Raw genomic sequence first — 17,876 nt, forward strand, 5'->3', positions numbered from 1 at the left:
GATGTGCCTCACTAGTGCTGAGAAGAGGGGAAGGATCACCTCCCTTGATCTGCTCACAGGATTTTCTACAGAGAACAAAAAGCTGAACAAAAATGAAGAAGGGATGTAGCTGGGCAAGGAAGGGATGGCACACATGTCATACTTAGCTCTCAAACAGCTGATAACAAACCCTTGTCATGCCTTCATGTGATTTTACTCTCAGGGCTCTAAAAGAAGCAAGAGTGGAAGATGGAATACAACTACTCTGACACCATTCATATATTCTGTCAGCATTTGCATAGGCATTTGCAGCTCAGTCTTTGAAGACAAGGAAGAAACTTTGCAAACAAAGTCAGCCTGAAGGGCAAAATGATTTAGCAAACCTAATAAAAATGTCCTCTAAGATACAGTTAAGCTATTGGACCACACAGCAACATAAAGCATTTTAGTAGTATCAGATATATTTCTGTCCTTGCATTGTTCAGACAATACAGTCACATGATACAATATTGCCTCTGGATGTTTTGGAAGAACATTGTTATCACAACATCCTATGTTATTTTGCATAGAACTTCAATTTATTGCTCCATTACATTAACTTTTTAAATGCAAGAAGCCTTAAGGGGTCTTACAGACTGCATAACATGAATATATACATCATACCAAGGAGGGCTATCAGAAGTTCTAGACAGCTGAAGACAAAGAATATCCTTGATAGCCTTTAAAACTGACACTTCAAAGCTAGATGGAGATAGAGGTAGTCATATTGCTATAAGTTTCTAGTGAACACTACATCTTGTTTAAAACATCAATTCTGTAATCAACACACACATCACATTTTCAAAACAGAAAATTATTTTCTCTCTGGTTAAGTGATGAGAGTATTTCTAAGCAGTCTATTTCTTCTACCAAACTCAACTTGACAATCACTAAGGACATTTTCCCTCAGAACATCCTCCAAAACGGTGATTCTTTCCAATGCAACAACGGAAACATTCAAGGTCACGATTGATAGGACTCTCAGCAACCTGACCCAGTTTAAAATGTCCCTGCTCAGTGCTGGGTGGTTTAATTAGATGGCCTTTAAAGGCTCTTTCCAACGCAAAGGAATCTATGAAAGCTTTCAAAAAACCAAAAGAAACCAACCCCCCAAAACCCACAACAACAACAACAACAAAATCCCAACCAACAACCATTCATCAAACAACCTTTCAAAACATGCCTGCAATTAGGCCAAACAGCAAAGAAAACATATAAACCCACCAAATTTCCCTAGGTCTGTCATCACATTTTTCTGTTAGAATAAGAACTTCTTTCATGTGACTGCTGGGAAGAAGTTAAGTAATCATTCACACACACTGCTTGTTTTGCCTTCACTCCCTCTTCAAAACATCTTCTGGTGGTCCGTTTTTGGGCACGATACTCTTTTTGTCCTTCTTCCACATGAAAGTCAGTCCTGAAACTCAACCCATAGCTTCCATGTGAACAAGGGATCTGCCCAGGAGGGTAGCAGAAATCTAAACCAAAATTTGATGTTTCAATAAGATAATATGGAACCACACAGCCAATTGTGCCAATGAAATATTGAATGCAGATTCTTCTGATCTCAAGAAAGAAGATATTATTACAATATGATTCACCAAATGATAGTAGTAAATGAAAACATACCAGATATGATTTTTTTTTTTTTTTTTAAACATGGACAGAGACATTCCACATTGTTTTTATTTGTATTCTTTTAAGGCAGAACTTTTCTGGTCTGTGTTATTTAAAAAAAAAAAAAATAAAATTCTCTGAAGAATCTTTTCAAAGCTTTTATAACCATCCAGACATTTTTAAAAGACAAATATCTACTTTTATGAGTGTGTCTTCATATTTGATCTGCTCCTAAAACCAGGTCCCTGACATCAGTGGTGGAATATCTTGCAAGTTCATTAAAGAAGCTGCTGTCCAAAAATAAGATCAATGTCTATAAAATGTTCAGAATAACTTGTATGACAGATACCACTATTACAGCATAACCTGTTGTCTACGTTTAGCCTGTATTTGGGGCTAAACTATAGCTGTTACTCTATCACCCAGCGATTCCTCCCCAGAAGAATAGAATAGAATAGAACAGAGTAGAGTAGAGTAGAGTAGAGTAGAGTAGAGTAGAATAGAATAGAATAGAATAGAATAGAATAGAATAGAATAAACCAGGTTGGAAGAGACCTTCAAGATCATCGTGTCCAACCTATCATCCAACACCTCCCAATCAAGGGTGAAGGGAGAAGGGGAAGCAGGAAAGGAAGACCCACAGGTTAAAATGAAAACTGACTTAATGACATAGCCAAATTAATACCGGTGCCTATACACAATATATAAACTTATCCCAGCAAAGGTGCAACAGTCATACTAATTACTGAAGAGCAGGAAGAAGAGCAGGTTGAGAATGAGCCCAACCAGGAGCCTGCTTTTGCCGCAAACTTCCTCCTGAGTGTCTGTAATCCATACAGGTCTATCCCGTCTTATGGGTTTCACCTGTGAGCCATCTCAATTCAGCTGGCCTGGCTGACTCAGAACTGCTAATAGCCTGCAGCACATGGCTGACCTGTGATTCTGTCCCAGCAAAACTCAGACACCTGGTTGTAAGTGGCACATTCATACTTCGATTGCATGACTACTTTATCATGCTGTTGTGCCAGAGGAATCAACATAGTTTATTATGAGGAGGGCATGGAGCATTTTGCCAAACGCAGTTTTAAATATAGCAGTTGAGAACATGTCATCAATGAATGAGTCTTCACTGAGTATTTATTTATGCAATCTGGTAATGGAAATCTGGAAATCTGGTAATGTTTAGAGTGAGTTTATAGTCAAGGAGGTAGGCCAAGGATAAGATGTTAGCTAAAATTCACACCATTACATAGTTTAAAACTCACTAGCTGCTTATAGCTTGGCAAACTTGAACTGTAAACCTGAAACCCCCCATGCCATAGGACTGCTAATGGAAGATTTTGTTACTTTGATGCTCAGTATAAATGGTGTAGCTACCTCTCAGAATGATGCTGCACAAAATATTCCTCATATCACATTACAAACAAAAGAAAAAAACCCACTCATTGGCATCTTTGTCTTGGAAACATTCTGTTACCTTCAAAGTTTGGTATAAAGATCCTATTTGTATGAGCACTGTGCCTTGTACTGTGCAAATTTGCCCACATCTAAGTTACAAACTTGTGAAAAATCACATACTTCCTACCTCTCTGAAACCTCATACATACTTTGTAAAGTCTTGCTAGTCTCACAACTAATGTGGTGCTCCTTGACCATGTGGCTGCTTTATGGGGCAGCTTCATCCCAGGCACCGCAAAGCATACTCTGCCAGCACTGGTCATGGATTCCATGTGCACCTGCTCTGAGCTTACAGCACCCTCTTCTGTGCCTGTGGCATACCATGGGAGAACTCACTTGGAAGTAGAATAGGAAATGAGGAAAAGGGTGGAAAGGTGAGATGGAGGAGATTTGAAAGAAATATGGTGAAATGGGTAGTGTCAGGAGCTGCACAGGATTGAGGGAAATCCATTCCTGAGATGGAATTAAAGAGGAGCATTAAGAGCAGATAACAAGAGTGAGCAAGACATGGTAAGGCCAGACACTGGAGGAGAAAGAATAAAGAAAGGGCTGAAGCTAGAGAGGAGCAGAAATACAGAATATATTGCATCCATTAGGGCATGTTTCCTTTAGGACTGGGTGTGGCTGTTTGACGCTGTGCCTTTAAGGAAGGGGCACACTGGCTAAATGTTTGTAAAATATTTTGGTTTTCTAAACGAATTTCATTGGTAGGATTGTGGGAGGAGAGATTGGACCCAGGGGAGTTGGGAACTTTCTCTCAGTCTTCCTTCCTTCGCTGTCCCTCTCGGCTGGATCTGCTTCTGGGATTCTGGCCAAAAGATAAGAACTAACTCCCTGTGCATAGGCCTCCGCTTGCTGTACTAACTCCCTTTTTGTCTCTTCTTCTACCTCTTTTGGGGGAGAAGGGAGGTAGGGGGGTGAAGGGGGCACAGGGGGAAGCCCCCTCTGTGGGGGGTCTGGTTTCTGGTTGAGTTCATTTGCTGTATATTCCTGTATATACTGTAAAATACCTGTATTTGTTGTGTTACATAGAATCTGTTTCCTTGTAAAATATAATCTCATTTCTCCGACTGGGTTTAGCCGTGGTGTCTTTCTCAGTGGGGGAGGGAAAGCAGAGCCTTTCCTTTCAAACCACCACACTGGGGTAAAGGAGAGCTGGGTACTGCTACATCCAATGAAGTAATGATGTAGCTGCTACATAGCTGTCTGTAATCAAGAACATATAGTACATGTGTATTAAGACAAGAGGAAGAGTGCCACACTTTTCCTACTACTCTTCCAAAACATACACATTCCTCAATAATTCAACTTGTGTAAAATCAACAGCTTTTGAATCTCAAGATTTTTGTTTTGTCATGCAGCTCCAAAGTCACTAGTCAAATGTGTTCCTCCAGTTCCCTCTAGTGGGAGGTCTATACAGCAAGTGTTTTCTCCTTTTTCCAGGTTCCACCATATTTTGAAAAATAAAGAGCTGCTCTGCACACCTGCCAAACCTGATTCTGTTTCAGTCATTTCACTTGTGTGAGGACACGTGCATATAAGGGTGCTGTTCACTTTTTATCTCCACATTCTCTGTGTTCAAATTAACTAGCTCTAAACCACAAGGCTACATTGAAGGAATCTTTAAAAGGTGAAACTGCTCACTAGGACAACATTAGAAAATGTCCAAATAAAGTTAAATTTAATTCCCCACTATATGAATTTGTGTTATGCCTGAGGATTGAAATTAAAGACGATAAGATTCCCAGGTCATTCAAAACATATAGAATGAACAGGTCTTGGTGTGAATCAGTTTTGTCTCTTGACCGAAAATCACTTGATGATTTGGAGATGGACGCCTCATGAGGCAGATGAACAAAAGGAACTGCAGTGAAAGTAATTGAATGCTCCTGGAAAATCAGATTCCACCCTGTCTTTGTTGGATTTTCAATGAAAATCTTGCAAATCATCTATTCTAACATTCTGGGCACTTCTGAAGAATTGCCGAGCTTTTGCAGCAGTCGCTAAGATGAATAGGAGCACTATTCTGAGCATACATACAACTATATACTCTGAGAAATCAGACCTCAGGCATCTCAAATTACCACCCCAAATCAGCTGGCACTTTTGACAATTCCCCATCTGTAAAAGGGGGAGTATAATACCACAGGGACATTATGAAGATAAATTCATTAATTTCTGTTAATAAGTAGAGTACTATGAAAAAAGGCACCAGGGAAAAGCCCATTAGGAAATGAATAATTATATATTCAGTGTAACATTTGGAAGATGAGAAGAAAAAGAAATACTGCATGGTTGCTCATTTTGTGTGCACAGTCTGCCTTGTGCGCTGAATGAGGCAAGGGTCCTGTGGGTGGGTGCGGCTATGTAATTAAAGACTGCACGATAATGTGTACACACAGGCCACTCTCATTCTCTTGTTTCTCTCTTTGCCTTGTGACTTTGCAGTCATGACATTTCTTTAGAAACCATATTGTGAGGTTATAAACATATATTTAGAATACAAAATAAATTGCTTAATGTTACAGGTGGGAAGTTGCTAGGTCCCAGCTTAAGAAATGCCAAAGCTTCACAGAATCACAGGATAGCAGAGGCTAGAAAGGACCTCTGGGGATATCTAGTCCAAGCCCTCTGCCAAAGCAGGTCCATGTAGAGCAGATTGTGCAGGACCGCATCCAGGTGGATTTTGAATATCACCAGAAAAGCACAGTCTGCCTCCCTAGGCACCCTGTGACAGTGCTCTGTCACCCTCAATTTTTTTTCCTTGTGTTCAGGTGGAACCTCCTGTGTTTGAGTTTGTGCCCATTGCCCCTTGTCCTGTCACTGGGCATCACAGAGAGGAATCTGACCCTATCCTCCAGACACCAACCCTTTAGATATTTAGATATTTATAAGACCCCCTCTCAGTCTTCTCTTCTCCAGGCTAAACATCCCCAGGTCTTTTGGTTTTTCCTCATATGTGAGATGCTTCAGCCTTTATTCATCTTCATAGCCCTTTGCTGGACTTTCTCCAGTAGTTCCTTGTCTCTCTTGAACTAGGGAGTTCAGAACTGGACACAATACTCCACATATAGAGAATCATAGAATGCTTGAGGTTGAAAGGGACATTTAAAGGTAATCTAATCCAACCCTGGTGCATTAAGCAGGGACATATTTAACTAGATCATGTTGCTCAGAGTCCTGTCCATCCTGACCCTGAAAGTTTCTAGGGTTGGTGCTATTACCACCTCCCTGAGTGACTTGTTCCAGTGTTTTCACCACTCTTATTGTAAAAATAAGGCTTCCTTGTATCTAGTCTAAATCCCCCCTCTTTTCATTCAAAGTTATTACCTCTTGTCCTGTTGGAACAGGCTTTTCTAAAATGACTGTTCCTATATTTCTTATAGGTTGCCTTTAAGTACTGAAAAATCATAAGGAGCCAAAAACCCCTGCAGCCTTCTCAAAAGCACATGGGTAATGTGGTATCCATCAAGATTTCCAGGTCCTTCTGTCATGAACCGTTTGTCGGCTGGTCAACCCCTAATCTGCACTGATGCCAGGGGTTATTCTTCCCCAGGTACAGGACTCTACACTTGCCCTTTTTCAACTTGACAAGAGTTCTCTCTGCCCAACTCTCCAGCCTGTCTAGGTCTTGCAGAATTGCAGCACAACCTTCTGGTGTGTCAGTCACCCCTCCCAGTTTTGTATCATCAGCAGACTTGCTGAGAGTATTGTCTGTTCATCCAGGTCATCATGTTGAACAAGAATGGATGCAGTACTGACCCCTGGGGAACACTGCTAGCCACAGGCCTCCAGCTAGGCTATGTCTCACTGATCACAATTCTAATTCAGCCAGTTCTCAATCCACCTCATTGTCCAGTCATTTAAGCCACACTTCTTAAGCTTATCTATGAGGGTTTTATTGGACAGTGTCAAAAGCCTTGCTGAAGGTGAGGTAGGTAACATTCACTGCTCTCCTGTAATTTACCCACCAGTCATGCCATCATAGAAGGCTGTCAGATTGATCAAGCAACACCTTTGTGTATACACGGTGACCACTCCCCAAACATTCTTCTCCTCAACATTTTTAGAGACAATGCCGAGAATAACCTGTTTGAACCAGGTCTGGAGATGAGGCTGACTGGCCTGTAGTTTACTGAGTCCCCATTCTTGCTCTTTTTGAAAACTGGAGTGACACTGGCTTTCCTCCAGTCCTCAGGAACTTTCTTTATATTCCTCAGAAGCTGAAAAAGAATGAGGAGAGCTGGTATGCAGAAAGTTCTACTGCATTCACTGAGCACACTGTACGGAAAACAGAGGTAAAGTGTTCTTTGAAGATAGAGTTTGTATGAGTTTTACGTTCATAGCGTCATAATATCAGTTAGGGTTGGAAGGGACCACAAGGATCATCTAGTTCCAACCCCCCTGCCATGGGCAGGGACACCCCACACTAGATCAGGTGGCCAGAGCCTCATCCAGCCTGCTCTTAAACACCTCCAGGGACGGGGCCCCAACCACCACCCTGGACAGCTCATTCCAGGGCTTCACCACTCTCATGGTGAACAACTTCCTCCTCACATCCAGCCTGAATCTCCCCACCTCCAGCTTCAGTCCATCCCCCCTAGTCCTATCACTACCTGATATCCTAATAAATCCCTCCCCAGCCTTCTTGTAGGCCCCCTTCAGATACTGGAAGGCCACAATTAGGTCACCTCGGAGCCTTCTCTTCTCCAGACTGAACAGCCTCAACTCCTTCAGTCTGTCCTCATAGGAGAGGTGCTCCAGCCCTCTGATCATCCTCCTGGCCCTTCTCTGGACACATTCCAGCACGTCCATATCCCTCTTGTAATAGGGGCTCCAGAACTGGATGCAGTACTCCAGGTGGGGTCTCACCAGAGCTGAGTAGAGGGGGAGAATCCCCTCCCTTGACCTGCTGGCCACACTTCTCTTGATGCAGCCCAGGATCTGACTGGCTTTCCGGGCTGCAAGTGCACACTGAGAACTCATGTTGAGCTTCTCGTCCACCAGCACCCCCAAGTCTCTCTCCTCAGGGCTGCTTTCCAGCCAGTCACTGCCCAGCCTGGATTTGTGCCTGGGATTGCCTCGACCCAGATGCAGGACCCTGCACTTGGTCTTGTTGAACCTCATGAGGTTGGCTTGTGCCCACCTCTCCAGCCTGTCAAGGTCCCTCTGGATGGCATTGCTTCCCTCCAGCGTGTCTGCTGCACCACACAGCTTGGTGTCATCAGCAAACTTGCTGAGGGTGCACTCAATGTCACTGTCCATGGCACCCACAAAGATGCTGAACAAGACAGGTCCCAGGACTGATGCCTGAGGGACTCTGCTTGTTCCTGGCCTCCACTGGGACATGGACCCATTGACAGCCACTCTTTGGGTGAGGCCATCAAGCCAGTTCTTTATCCATCTAGTGGTCCACCAATCAAACCCGTGTGTCACCAGTTTGGAGACCAGGATGTGCATGCAGATACTCAGAGATTTAAGTATCTAACCTCCTAAGAAGTTTTGAAGAGGCAATTGCCAAAGTTCTATAGCCTTAGCATGTATGAATTGATTTTCCTCTTTCCCCAAAGAAAACAGTAATTATTTCTTAGACATAATATTTTCTTTAGAATTTCAAGCCATTTTCACAGAGTAGACACAGGAAAGATTGCCCTATTTTCAAATCTTGGAAAAACCCAAACTTTCAATAGCATTTCTCACGCTGATCTGTCTCATCAGACTTTCCAAATTTCTGACTGATGGGGTGTGAAAGTCTGGGCAGCAGACAGTGAGGAAAAGATTAGCAAATTTCAAAGTGGCTGGAAGCAGGAACTACCATGGAAATGCAGCAGAAGTCTCTAATTGTGTTACTGCCAACTGCAAGTACCACCGGTGTGTAAAATCACAGATGCTTTCAGACATATTTTGTAGAGAACATCAGGTGGATCTGGGATGTGGCTCTTCTGCCAGCATCTCAGTAGTTGATTGTTTTGCTAAGCTACCTTATGATTATATCTCTGTGTGACAGATCCATAGACATTTCCATGGATGCTGTCACACAAGTCAACTCTGTATGTCAAAATCTGCCTTAAAGCCACCAAACAATTTGGTTCAAACCTCACTATAACCAGAAAAAGGAAGTTAAAATTGTCTTCACTGCAGATAGTACTGGTTGGCACTCATCTGCTCAATTGCAGAGGCTGAAGGAGCTCATCAGTGGTTCCTGCATCAATCTGGCAATGTCGGTGTGAAATCCAGCTATTCATCTTTTTGGTACTTGGAAGAGACAAGACTATGGCCAGAAGGTCATTTTACCTTCTTCTGTTAATAAGGGCTAGATTAGATTGCAAGATTAATAATAATTTTTCTCAACTGAATAAAAAGTAGGGCACAAGAAGGTTATTGGCAAGTGGGTTCATGGTAGATTTTTTTGCCCTAAATGCTGTAAACAGATGTTTTGTGTTTAAGGGTGCTCCAAACCCCCCTTGCACCACCTCCATCTGCAGAGGTTTGAATAGGGGAAGACAAAGACGTGAAATTGCCTTCACCTCCCACTGGGGGCTTGAGCTGGGAAAGGTAAAAAAGTTGCCTTTCTTCCCACCTAGAGCTGACATCCCTTGTGTATTCACATGTATATTCACCCATGATGGGATTTGGAATTGGGATAGGCTGGCTTCTTCACATCCAGTATATGTTGGCCCTGGACACATTGTCTAGGAACATCTCAAATAGAGTGACCAGAAAGTGGTCTGGGACTCTCTCTGGACTCAGTTTCCTGGGATTCATGCTGGGACTCACTGGATTCACAGAGGCATTAGCTGGTAATACCTGGATCTGGCATCTCCCTGGACCTGGCTACCCTGGGGTCCTGCTCCTTGCCCTGTGCTGGAGTGACCCTGCCTGCCATAAACTGCATCTGTTGGCTAGAATCATGCCAGCAATGCAGCTTCTCTTGCCCTGCGAAGGCAGTGCTGCTCCACAAGCTTTGCCATGTGGAGCCATGTCTAAGGACACTTGAACTTTGGCAGGTACTTTTCCCTTTGGATTTATGTAGTGTGATCCACAAAATGGATTCTAAAGCTTGCAGTTCTGGAGGCTGTCAAGGAGAATAGATCCAAGGACCATCTCCAAATTCCTACTTCATCCTCATGAATAAAATCCGACTCATTGGCTTTCCCTAGGGTCCTGGCTTGCCTCTGATTTTATAAGTGGGGTAAGCTATCTTGTGGCTTAGCTTTTTCCATTTTCTGAATTCTCTGAATTGTACTAAAGTTGCCCTTAAGCATCCTTGTAGAATTTGTGACCAAATAGCAATTTAATCAGTTTTATTCATAATTTTGGGGTGGGGTTTTTTTTTTAACATAAAGGTAACTCTATTTTAATAATTCCCACCCTGTTAATGTAATCCAAATGAAAAAAATATTAATTTTTCATTTTTTTTCTCTTCTTTTTCTCTTTTTAATTTCTGAGGTGGTGCCCACTGTCAGCCTGCATAGTACTCTCTCCAAAATGCAGTGGGGGCAATAGTGTAATATGCCTCACCTAAACACGAGGTAATCACCTCCTGGGTATAATAAAAGCCCTTTAGAGAGTGACACCAGTTGAACAATTCTGTAAGTCCTTGAGTGTCTACTCACACCCTTAGGTGACTGAAACAATTGGGAATGTGAATTGTTAAAATGTTCTTTAAATGTACACTCTTCTGGAATTGTTTATACCTAAATTTCTCACAGAGTTGAAAGTGAAACTTTCCCTACTAGTCTAATACAATCACTTCTTGAAGAAAAAAAAAATTGGTATGAGATTTGTTTTTTCTAAGGAGAAAATGAAATACATTTGTCTACAGATGAATATATGCCTGAATGTACATCTAAATATGCATGTGTTTATATACGTATATAAAAAGCTTAATTTCATCTAGTAATGTATTGGTTAGTCATCCAGCTCAGTAAAGATCACACAGCCCGTTCTGAAGAACAGCCTTTATAACTTTGGGTATTAGTAGCCAAATTAAGTACCTCTGGCAGTTTGGACAGCATTAGGCTTAGTCAAAATAAATTCAAGGCCATATAAGCCTGACAAAAGACAGTGTTGACTGAAATGTGGAAAGGTTGCAATATAGAATGACAGGCATGCTCATTTTCCAACATAAAATGAGCATTTGTTTTGTTCAGTTTCCTGATTAAGCAAGTTAGCACCAAAGCAAATTGCCAAGCAGTATGCAGGGGAGGACTTTGTTTTGCTTTTAAGTTTGTTTCTGTTATTCCTTTATATTTGGGAAAATAGGGACTTCTGCTTTATGTGAGGTTTCACCCTGCAAACAAGCCCACTTAACCAGTTCTTAGCTGAGTGGCATGTTTGCCTTATATGATCTCCATTTCTTATGTGACATGGTGTGATTAATTTCCTCTTTGTCAGGAGGCTGTGTAGTGATGGTCATTGGTGCTTAGTCATAAAATGTTAATTTCACAAACTGCAATAAGACAAAACTTTCGCTGTGTACAAGGCCACATAATTAGCTAAACTGCTGCATTAAGTGTGACTGAATCACAGAAACAGGCTAAACCAATGGCTGTGATGGATGACGTGACAAAAGAATCTCTACTAAATAAGGGGTCTGTTCAAGAAAAATTAGGTTACAGCTCTACTATTTTAGAGTGAGGGAAATTGAGTTAGTAATTTTAAAAGATCTAGTCATCAGCACAGGAATCCCAACTTGTTGGCAGAGAGTGAGAAAATGCTTGGTACCCTGTTGTACTTACAAACATAGTGAGTTACATGACCTCGGAGATAAAGATCAGTGGCAACTATCCATTGCTGTCTATTAAGGACCAATCAGAGATGCTCTAAAATGCCTCTGAAGACCTCCCTTGGCACATGTTGTGTCAGGAAGGGTATGGAGAAGGATAAGAAAATGACCAGCGGCTAAATGGGACCCATGATGTATACATGAAGTAGATGTGGCTTTCTCTGCCATTGCACATGCAGAATATAGTGTGTTAGACCATCATTCAGAAAGGACCATTGGAGATGAGGTGAGCCATCTAGGAGAGATACAGTGGTAAGATATGGGGCATATAAATTGCAGGTAGTTAACCAGGACCTTAACATTTCCACATCAATCCTTCTAGCTGTTCAAAATGGCCTTTCTGAATCCTTATCAGATTTGAAGTTACTCTTTGTTCTAGAGCGAGTTTCTCAGTGTTCTGAACATTGTGTTGTCACTTCAAGATTATTTTTTTTTCCTACAAGGACTGTCTTGTGGTTTTGTTACAGTTTGGAGCACTGATAGTCATCAAGCATTGCATTCATGCTTAAATAAATGCAACAGAGGGAAGAGAGAGGTAAGCAATTCCTTCACAGGCACTAATAAAGTTGAAATTTCACTAGTTGCATTCTAATATTAAAATATTAACAGTGAATGTATTTTTCTTTAAAAATTATAACAAAAAAAGAAGACTGTACTGCAGGCATTGCTCCTTAAACTAAAACAGAAGATATATAAATTCAGAAAATACTTATTTTCTCAGCATTAATATTAGCCAAGCACTCATCATTTTCCTCCTCTGTATAATTTGCTTTTTCAAGTTTCTCTTGCAGATTTGGAGAACAGAAGCTGCCTGTTGTGCTGGATTGGAGATGTTTAACAGCATGGGGCATTATGAAAATGTTCTTCACTGGGAGGCTAGTCAATCACTGGAATGGTGTCTTCAGGGAAGCGGTTGTGGCACCAAGCACCTAGTTCAAGGAGCATCTGGACAGCACTTTTTGTCATATGGTTTTGTTTTAAGTAGTCCTGTGAGAACTAGGGACTTGATGTTCCTTATGGGTCCTTTCCAACTGCAGGTATTTAATGATTCTATGATTCTATGAACATGAATGAATTCCACAAGAATACAACAAATACATGCTCTCTTTCCAGCACAAAGAAAGAGGAATAGTGTTTGATATACTCTTAGAGGCCAGAAGAACAGAAAGCAGTGAATTCCTGTTTCAGACTGCCTTGTGGCAGTATGAAAGAGCAACTACATAGTGAAACTGGGAACACCATTCCTATTGCACAGTCACAAATTTGATAAGGAATGCCATCAGTAAAGGCACCTGTATCTCTTGGAAAGAGCTCAATGACAGCAAGAAACCCTACAAACACACCAGATAACTAGACAACTGCCTAAGGCATCTTTCTGAACTTCAAAGCATCTACACTATCATCCAGTATTACTCTTAGTATTCAAAGTACCTGATTTGGGATTTAAGTTTACAACAAACTTTCCATATTTCTAAATATCTTTATAGAGACCTGAAGAGGCTGGAGAGCTGGGTAGATGTGAATGTCATGAAGTTTAACAAGTGCATGTGTAGAGTACTGCATGTGGGGAGGAACAACCCCAAGCACCTGTACACGTTACAGGCTGACCTGCTGGAAACCAGCTTTGCAAAGAGGAGGCTGAGAGTCCTGTTGGACAGCAAATTCACCATGAGCCAGAAATGTGCCTTTGTGGTAAAAAAGGACAATGATATCTTGTGGTGCATTAAGAAGAGTGTGGCCAGCAGGTTGAGTGAGGTTCTCCTCCACCTCTACTTTGCCCTATTGAGGATGCAGCTGGAGGATCATGGCTGGAGGATCATGACAAAGATGATTAGAGGACTGGAGCATCTCTCTTGCAAGGAGAGGCTGAGAGACCTGGGGCTCTTTATGCTGGGAAACAGAAGACAGAGAGAATCTTGTCAATGCATATAAATATCTGCAGGGTGGAGGTCAGGAGGATGGGGCTGGCCTCTTCTCAATGGTGGCCATTCATAGGACAAGGGGCAACAAGTGCAAACAAGAACACAGGAGATTTTACTTGAATTTAAGGAGAAGCTCCTGTACTTTGAGAGTGACTAAGAACTGGAACAGGCTGCCCAGAGAGGTAGTGGAGTGTCCTTCACTGGAGACCTTCAAAATCCATCTGGGCATGTTCCTGTGCAGCCTGATCCAGGCACGCTTGCATTAGCAGGAGGGTTAGACTAGATGATCTGCATAGGTGCCTTCCAACCCCATTCTATGATAATATTGTGCCAACAATCACATGACCTGTGCAAACTGAACTACCTTTATGTTCCCTCCCAGATCGTGGTCTATTGCTTTTGTATGAAAATTGCTAAAGATAAGTTAGTGCACAGTTAGTGCAAACAATGGTGGTGAAAATGTGCATTACTCTTATTAAATCTCAGAAAATATCCATTCTTTACCACAAAAACACCAAGACTTCTACAAAAGGCAGAAAAAATGCAGCTACTATTTATTTTAGTTGTTTATTCTTTTAATTCAAACTATTTTTCTTCACAAACAGAATATCCTTGAAATGTATTTTCAGGTTTACCAAATTTGTTCAATTATTTTGCAGCTGTGGACTCTGACAGATATCCTTCTTGCTTGGAAGGGAAAGGATTTGTTCTTTAAACCATCTACTTCCTCAGAAGTGTGGAATTATTATTTTTTTTTTTAAATCACATTTATCTTCAGGCTTCTAGTGAGAGTGTCCTGTGTAATACAGTTTTCTGTTTGCAGCTGAAGAGGGTATAAAACATGAAGACGTCTTCGCTTCCATCTTTAACATTCTGAGATCCATGGAATTGCTCAAATAATATGCTGTCTTTTCTGTCCTATACATTAGTATCTTACTATCTCTAATTAAAATGATTGCCATACCAGGCATTTTGTCCATAGCCTTCTTGTTATAGATCTGCCTGTTTTTTCCTTTGACATATACTTTGTTCTAACTGTGTCTTAAAATTAGTTCCATTTTACTAATTTGCATCCAATTAAATTTTTTCATCACTTCCAGTAATGTCTTATATTTGTTGTCATACTAATTCCAGGGTTCTGGCAGGCAATATCTCTTAGTTCTTGTTCTCTTTCTAAAGATGGGAGACCTCAGTAGTAGAGATTTGTCTCAATCCTGCTTGCCAGAAGCTCAAAACATTTAATTTGTTTGATCTTTATCATTTTCTCTTGGAAATTTTTAAGAAGCACCTGTATGATTTTTCTGCTTTTATAAAGCTGAGGATATATATCTGCTCATTTCTGATTATGGGCATATTAACACTATGTATAAGTGATGCTAGCAGCTGATCATTGAGAATTTGAGAGGGAGGGTGTCCGCATATTATGTGACAGTGAATAATATGCGTGCATGCTAATTTTGCATCTCCTGGTTTTCCAAATACCATTCATACATAGAATAGAATACATAGAATACACAGAATAAACCAGTTTGGAAGATCATCACGTCCAACCCATCAACCAATCCAACACCACCCAAACAACTAACCCATGGCACCAAGCACCCTATCAAGTCTTCTCCTGAAAACCTCCAGTGATGGTGACTCCACCACCTCCCCAGGCAGCCCATTCCAATGGGCAATCACTCCTTCTGTATAGAACTTTTTCCTAACATCTAGCCTGAACCTCCCCTGGCGCAGCCTGAGACTCTGTCCTCTTGTCCTGGTACTGGCTGCCTGGGAGAAGAGACCAACATCCGTCTGTCTACAACCTCCCTTCAGGTAGTTGTAGAGAGTAATAAGGTCACCCCTGAGTCTCCTCTTCTCCAGGCTAAGCAACCCCAGCTCCCTCAGCCTCTCCTCATAGGGCTTATGTTCCAAACCCCTCACCAACTTTGCTGCTCTTCTCTGGACTCGTTCCAGCAAGTCAACCTCCTTCCTAAACTGAGGGGCCCAGAACTGGACACAGGACTCGAGGTGCGGCCTAACCAGTGCAGTGTACAGGGGCAGAATGACCTCCCTGCTCCTGCTGGCCACACTGTTCCTGATGCAGGCCAGGATGCCATTGGCCCTCTTAGCTGCTTGGGCACACTGCAGGCTCATGTTCAGTCTACCATCAACCAGCACCCCCAGGTCCCTCTCAGCCTGACTGCTCTCCAGCCACTCTGACCCCAGCTTGTAGCTCTGCATGGGGTTGCTGTGGCCAATGTGCAGCACCTGGCACTTGTATGTGTTAAATCTCATGCTGTTCAGAGCTCATCTTCCTAGCACTTTACCATTTGTGTTTCTTCCTTTCTCCAGTTCTCAATTCACTTGACCTACAAGTGGCAGTTATGGCATTTCAGCAGTCCCCTGCTCCCTGCGTTTATTAAGATAGCTTAAAAACAGTAAAAATAAAATAATTGATTCTGCCTATATATCATAGGAAGAGTATAAATTTTATTTTCTCTTTAGATTACCTTTAACCTGCCTTTTCATTCTTCAGACTGTGTCCTAAAATAAAACTGTCATTTAGCTAATAAAGTGACTTTCATTCTAGAGAATTATGTGTTTTGTGTGTATGTTATGTTTAATCATTTCTCATCCCAAACTTGCAGATGGATTCCTTTTACAATACATTACCTGGTATATTATCCAGAGTTTGTCTGGGAGGGAATGTCAGCCAGGATAGCCAGCTGAACCAGTTGTGAGAATGGCTGTGTGTGAACTCAACTTTTTCCTGAATCTAAACTATAACATATATCTGTATCTGCCTATATTTCCTGTAAATCTTTCTTTTCCTCTATAGGGCCATTTGGACCTTTAACTTTTATTGACTCACAAATGCACAGTTTATGGTTCCTTAGTTCAAAATACCCATCCACAGGCATTCCCAAGTAATCCTTTCCACAGCCCCATTTTCCATTACCTGCAGACAAGGAAATTCACCCTCAGCCTGTGATGCTGAGAAACATCCATCTTGTCTTCACCTTCAAAGTCCCACTGAAAGGGTTTCATTCTGCCATCAGAATGAGGATGCAGCATTGGATTAAGATACTGGTGTTTGTGTAGGACTGGGCAGGAAAGGGGGTTACTCTTGTTTCAGGCCGTTCTCTTCCTCTTTTCCTATATTAACCTATATCTATTAATTCTTCTTTGACTTAGAACTATACTTTCAATATCCACTTCATATTTCTGTTAAAAACGGTAGTACTTTTACTGGTTTAAACATTATGGTTCAATTATACTTAAATTCTCTCAATAACAGTTTCATGATTTTTATTTACCCCTTTTTAATTTCCTTGCTCTGTGATTACTTCTTTGGTTTAGATTTTAAAAATTCTCTGAAACAATGAAGCTTTTAACATTCTGACAAATTTTGTTCATAATTTTCCAGATCATTGCCATTACCTTCAGTTTCTGTAGAACTGCATTCCTCTCTTTTCTCTCCTTTTGGATCTGCTTCTGTTCTTGATTTGTCAAATACATGTGAGCCATATTGAAATGAGGGTGCCCTTTGCCTTTCACTTGTTATTTTAAGATGGGCAGTAGACTCATTTAGTTCCTGAATTTTCCTTGTAGTAGGCTATGGGCATGAAGCACCTGTTCCTTATGCCCTTCCAGACTAAAACCTTCAAGGCCTTTTCAGAATCTGTTATTTTAAGCAAACTTACTATTGTTCTCTTGGGTTTGTGTGAAAAGCAGTGTGGAAGGAGGCAGTTTGGAGACACCTATGAGAGTATGCCTTACTGTTACTTTTGTTTTCAGGTGCAGAAGACAGCAGATTGATACTTAAAACTGTTAACAAACATCTCCCCACCAAGGGAAACAGCTAATTTTTAACTATTTATTCCTTCCCCCTTGCCCCCCCCCCAAAAAATAAATAAATCCATACCTAATCATAGCTTTGAAGGTTTTAGTCACTATCTGTATTGTATTCTGATTGTGTTGACAATTAGGTACCAGATTACTGAAGTTAAACCAGAGAGGAAGGGGCAATACATTTTCCCTGGGACATCCATTTTATGGGGTTGTAGGTTCTACATTTAATTTTAGCT

This window comes from Dryobates pubescens, chromosome 10 (genome assembly GCF_014839835.1).
Source record: "Dryobates pubescens isolate bDryPub1 chromosome 10, bDryPub1.pri, whole genome shotgun sequence".
Lineage (NCBI taxonomy): Eukaryota > Metazoa > Chordata > Aves > Piciformes > Picidae > Dryobates > Dryobates pubescens.